Source organism: Haemaphysalis longicornis, unplaced genomic scaffold, assembly GCF_048455015.1.
Source record: "Haemaphysalis longicornis isolate Haplotype H1 unplaced genomic scaffold, Haemaphysalis longicornis Haplotype H1 scaffold_80, whole genome shotgun sequence".
In the NCBI taxonomy this organism is placed as follows: Eukaryota; Metazoa; Arthropoda; class Arachnida; order Ixodida; family Ixodidae; genus Haemaphysalis; species Haemaphysalis longicornis.
In genome coordinates, this window is record NW_027526446.1 from 526,851 (window position 1) to 532,887 (window position 6,037).

The window sequence follows — 6,037 nt, forward strand, 5'->3', positions numbered from 1 at the left end:
TCGGTTGCTCGCTCGCCGCCGAAGCAAGTCATTGTGTCAAAACCGCGCTAAAATTATCGCCGCAACGCGGTTTACTGAAGAAGTTTGAATCATATTGTCTGTTTCGCGTTGCTAGGTCTCGTGGGAAACGAAAAGAATAACGCGTTGAGCCCGTTGGCCCAATTGCGGCGGCACGGGACCGTCCAAAGGTTGTCTCCACCCTGTAGCGGTGTTGGTTTGTTCCCGCGTTTCTTTACGTTCCGTAACCTAGATGGCGCCACCATACCGTGGCAAGCGTTTGGTTTGTTTTTGCCCGCATTTAAACCTGGCTTGTTTTTGTTCTGGGAGAAAATATTCGTTCCCTGAAACAGTGCTCGCTCGACAAATGGGGCCACGTAAGACACCGTTGCTTGCGTCAGTCGGCCAGTGTCGTCTGAGACAACCCCAAGCCCCATAGTGCTGTGCAGCTAAACCAAAGCATGCTGTGCGCAGTACGAACAGCAGAACGCATCAGTACTTCTATGTTTACATGTGCTTTCGTAACTTCCACTGTTTGTCCCATCATTCCTATTGCTTTGTAAAGAATGTGCCCTAAATTTAAGCGCAAATCGCTCGTTCGTCTAGTTTGTAAGCTCTACCTAATTTGCGTCTGCTTCTGCCAGCCTCCGCCAATCGCAGAGCTTAGCCCATGTGACATCACAGGTTCTGTTGCGGGAAATGAGCTAGTGGGTCGCATGACCATTCCCGTTTTTCCTAATTATGTAGCTTATTTGAGCGAAGTTTACGTTAAAAGTGGTGTCAGTATGATTCTAACGAGACAATCTTTTGAATGAACCAAACTTGTGTTTTCTCTTCATGGCTCCTTTAAGGACATAATACTAAAAATTAATAAGAAGTGGACGTGGGCAGGGCGTGTAATGCGAAGGCAAGATAACCGTTGGTCATTAAGGGTAACAGAGTGGATCCCAAGAGAAGGCAAGCGTGGCAGAGGGCGGGAGAATAAATTAGATGGGCAGATGAGATCAAGAAGTTTGCGGGGATAAATTGGTCGCAGTTAGCACAGGCCCGGGGTAACTGGAGATTAATGGGAGAGGCCTTTGTCCTGCAGTGGTAGGTTGGGGTGATGGTGATGATGATGAGGAAGATTCCTGGAGACCCCCGAATTCATAGACCTATCTTAAACTTAAGCAGCGAGCGTACTTCATGAAGTCCGCTCCAAGACAGCAGGCGGCTTGAACGGGTCTAAGACGACCTTCGCGTTTCATAGACGTTGGAGCGAGCTTGCTTCGTCAAGTCAGGGGGCGACTTGAGCGGGGCGGCGACGGACGCGGCTGGGATCGAGAGTAACCGGGAATTATTTCGTTTAAGATGCAAATCGAGGTCATAAAACAGTCCCTTTAACTAAAAACCACCCATAGTAATTGTTAACAATGGTCTGTTTAAGCAAATTGCAATCCCCAATCATCTACAGTCAAAGCATAACGCGTGTTTCAGACATTAGTGAATGTGATCTGGCAACCCGGGCGCTCGGCCGCATCGGCGTTCTCGACCATGGAGGAAAAAAATTCTCGACAGCGTTTCGTTGGTTTCATGTTCGTTTCTTCGTATTTTTGTGCGTGCGCAGCAAAAGGATCCAAGAAATGCGCAGAAAAGTTGCACCAAGGTTCACAGAAGGTGAAAAGACTCTTCTTGTGTTGGTTTTAAAGACGCGGCGAAGCAAATTATAGCGCAAGGACGACGTATCTTCCGTTGCAGCGAAAGCTTCCCAGTGGCGAGATGTTGCTACGGAATTTTAACTCCGTCTTTGGTGTCACAAAACGCGACGCGGCAGGACTGAACAATGCTGGAACAACATGAAGCAGAAGTGGAACGAGGAATGGTTCCGCGGAAAGCGAGAGGAATTGAAGGCCGGTAAGTAACACGTTCGCAATTTCGTTGAAAGACCCTAGCATTGCGCTACCGATAGATGTTACTGCCGTCGCGCCTTACGTTCGAAAGCTGCTTCTTTCACGCGTCCTGCTGTGATTTTTTTCCTGTGTTAAAAGAACTTTGCCGGTTCTTAAGGGCCGCGGATGTTATGTCATCCCTGTTTCGTTCTTGGATATAATAACAATTCGTTTCAACGTAGCCGAATTTTGAATCTCAAGCCTTTCAAAATAAAAAACCTCCCCTCAACAAGGATATACAAAATTTAGTAACCGAACCTGTAGTGTACCGCGCATCATGTGCACGAATGAAATGTGTGCCAGCCAGATTCAGCTTCTGAACCCTGACAAATAATCTGTCCACATTCAGGTACTGAGAGCTTATCGGCAGTACTGTGAAACCCCAGCATACTGCAGTACGTGGAGGCCTGCCCTAGCTATAGCACAGCAGCCTTAAAGTGAAGCTTTCATTTTCACATTTCAACTACTGTCTACTATAGTTTGAAAGAGAAGTCAAAATGTGACCACAGAAGCACAGGTATATGTGTGTGTGCGTGTGACTATTTTCACTGGAATGCTGCTGTTAGAGCCATTTCAATGCTCACATTCACTCCAGCCTTTTTTTTTTTACTGACGGTGTGTTACGCATTGCTTTCTAGGGGGAGTACCACTACCTCGACCCATGTCGCCGACCATGGAGATGGTTGGCATACGGCCTGAAAACAAGAATTACTTGGTCGGAACACGCCACCTGCTGCCTGTGCAGAGTCGACTGATCCTACAGTTGGTGCAGGCAATGGTGGACAGCACCAGGGACACCGTGTTTATGCCACAGGTGGGTACAAATTTTCCATCTTTAGGGAAAAAAACTGTCCGACATCTCTGAGCTGCAGTGCAGTGAGGGCTCGTGGTTGAATTAATTAGCTTTGGTTTCTAAACAGGGGCCTAATCACGTGTGAATCCATTTTGCCGCAGAAGAAAGAAAAAGCAGTGGCCATCCGCATTTTTTAGCATGCAGGTTTAATGCAGGCTGCTGCAGCCTGTTTTCTGGTTGAGGCTGAAAAATGAAAGGTCGGCTCATGTTAAAGGGGCCGTGAAGACAAAATTAAAGTTTGGTTGACTGGAAAGATTGCCTCGTTAGAATAACACTGCACAAATTTTAACACAGACTTGACTCGAATAAATGAAATAATGAGGAAAACAGATAATGGGTTTGCAATACCCTAGCTACTTTTCCGCACTGAACTGACGACGTATTATTGGCAGCTCGCTGCAATTCGCTGAGGCCGACAAAATCCGATGCAAAGTACAAAGCTTGCAGAACAAGATCTCTGCATTTACATTTATAGCACATGCTTTTTATAGCAGTAGCAAGTGTTGGGTAAACAGTAGAAGTTACAAGCGAATACATAAACATAGAAGAAAGGTGTATTTTGTCTTAATGGCCCCTTTGAGGACCCCCAGGTGGTCTAAATTCTTAGCTATCCACTACGGTGCGTCTCGTAATCACCTCAGTTGCACTTCGGTGTAACGATGGAGTGACGTGTCCTGCACACCAGCCTCACGTGTGGCATACTGCTCTCTAATAGACGTTGCACACACACAAGGACGCAGTGTTGAAAACCCAAACACTGCTTTACTTTCATTTTTTTTGTCTTTTGGTGCGAATTACTTGGACAAGCAGGCTGGCGACACGTCACACCGCGGCTACCCCACAAACATAGTTCTCCGCAGCTACAGTGCGCACCTTTTTTACTTGCATGCCATCACATTTACCTGTCACATGGCACGCTCTAAGCTAACTGTAAGTTTTGCCCCAGGCCATGTGCTGAAAAAACGGAGTGGTAACTCACATGGCCCCTTTAATTCCCCGTACATACTCAAATGGCTGTGTAAAGAGTAAGGCAGCCAATTTGTGTATCGTGGAATAGGCAGTGGCGTCACCTTTGCCTTGAAAGGAAGATCACCCTCACCTACCCTTCCGTGCACTCACATATCGCATAAGATTTCACATTCAACTGATATAGTTTGCTTGTTCATTTCAGATGACTCATCCAAGCCAGACTCATCTCCAGGGGAAACATGGGCTGTGACAGCGCAAGACAACAGTCTACCACGAGAGTCTCTTTGGGAGCCAAGTCTGGTGGCGGCAGCTACAGCTTCCGCAGCCGGCAGTTGCAGCGGCAGTGATGCAGCAGCGCCCGCTACGGAGGCCGCAGGGCATCCAAACGGTCATATGGCTCTCCTCGAGTGAAAGCTCTGGGCTGACGATAACACGAGGGTGGAGCTCCTGCAGGAGGAGCACAACCTGCACCTTCTGCTGATAAGGAGGTGCACCTGAGAAAATACAGCTAGAGGACCAGCTGATAAACCAGCAAAAAGAGCTTGAGTTAGAGCTCCTGAGTATAAAATTAAGCGTGAGAAAACTTTGCTCGCCCAGGCTTTGGAGTGAGAATTCGACAGGAGCCCGTGTAGTCGGGATGAAGGGAGAGAGAATTTTATCGTATTGCGAGCAGGAGGATGTTGTCAGGGCCTTGTCCTTTCTGGAGTGGTGTTTCTTGTTGGACTGTGTTGGACACCAGCCGAAGAACTTTTAAAACCAAAAACAAACAACATTTTGGATTTTCTAGAGTTTTGTTGTCCATAGGCAAACCAAAACGTGTTTGTCTTTGAAAGGTTTGGATCTCTTGTTTTGCCAGTGTTTTTTTAATTGTTATGGCCAAGGCTTTGCAACAGAAATAATAAAAGTATGTGTAAGCTCTGTGATTTCAGTCTGCTGCCTTTATTTGACAAATGTGGCTATTAGAGCTTTTAGGAGTACTTGAACAAAACCAAATGCCTTCGTACAGGCATTTTGTTACTGGTCTGGTATTTTTCTTTGCACACTCTAGTGGCAGCTTTTTTGCACTAAGGGCAACAAGAATGGCGAACAATTTAGAATAAAATACAGAAATACTTAGCGGACAGGGAACTACTTGCTTGATTCGAATTGAAACGTGGATGTTCATGTAGGTGCGTTGCAGTGATGTTTGCTGCTTGAGCAACATCAGCGTTTTGTGAATTATGTGCCTCCCCAGCTCACAGTATTGAATCTACGTAGGAGTCGCTGCCCAAGTTCAGTCATCAATATCCACTTTTATCATGCATCAAGCTAACAAACCCCACAAGAAGGCTATAGCAGGATAATGCAATTCACAAGAAAATAACGGTTTGAGGAACATGTGAAAATCACACGATATCAGTGATGGAGTTTGCGGCCAGCCAACCCGGTTGTTGCAAAAACATTTATTTAAGCCGATTAAAATCAAGTAAATGTGGGTGGCCTCTTTAGTTCAGCAAGCCAAGAACAATCACTGCTGTTCTAGCCCGAAGATAAAGCGTTCCCCAGTCTTTACGTGACAGCTATTCAGGCGGCAAAAGAAAAAAAAAAGAGTGACACCGAAGCATTCCCCACAATTTCTTTTCGGCTTGCTTAAAAAGTAGCACTTCAGTGCGGTCTCCACATAACTGTGTGTAACATCAGGCTATTCGTTATAATTGTTCAAGAAATTACCACCCGTTTATCTCAGCGAGCACGTCGTAACTGGTAAGTGTGGGTTGGCGTCCCCAGATGACGGAGTGGAGACTATAGCCAGCAACTCGCACTGCCCGTGTCGTCACTGGGACTGGACTAGTGCTGTAGTACACGGTCGACAAAAGCCATTTTCAATAAACATGACTGTGTAATTGTATTGGGCCCTAGGTTCCATTGGATTGTGCTGCCTGAATGCTAGCATGCAGTTAACACGCCAACTACGCTGTTTGGTTACCTCACAAATGACCTTACTGATTACACTGTAGAGTAAAAAAAATTGGAGCTGCCATAACTCTTTGTGCATGTGAGACCACTTTTCGGGCCAGAAGAACTGGGTGTAACTGAAGGCCAGTCCTTTAATGCAAAACAAAGATGTATGCTGTATACATGGTCCCTCTCAAGGAGAAACTTGCGCACTATAACCTGCACAACATTCCCTTTTCGCTGGATTTACTGTGTAGACCAAAAACACTGTTAACAATCACACAATGTTGCAACAAAGAGAAAAAACAACACCAGGAAATGTTCAAACTAACCACGTGAAGCCACTTTCGGGAGG

General features: G+C 46.1%; 1 long non-coding RNA gene across 1 annotated transcript; it reads left to right on the top strand.

Moving 5' to 3' along the window:
* The first annotated feature begins 1,550 nt into the window (after window positions 1-1,550).
* LOC144150850 (uncharacterized) lies at window positions 1,551-4,590 on the top strand. The gene is made up of 3 exons (XR_013318580.1): window positions 1,551-1,890; window positions 2,564-2,739; window positions 3,950-4,590. It is a non-coding gene; the product is annotated as an uncharacterized LOC144150850 (long non-coding RNA).
* Window positions 4,591-6,037: the final 1,447 nt, after the last annotated feature.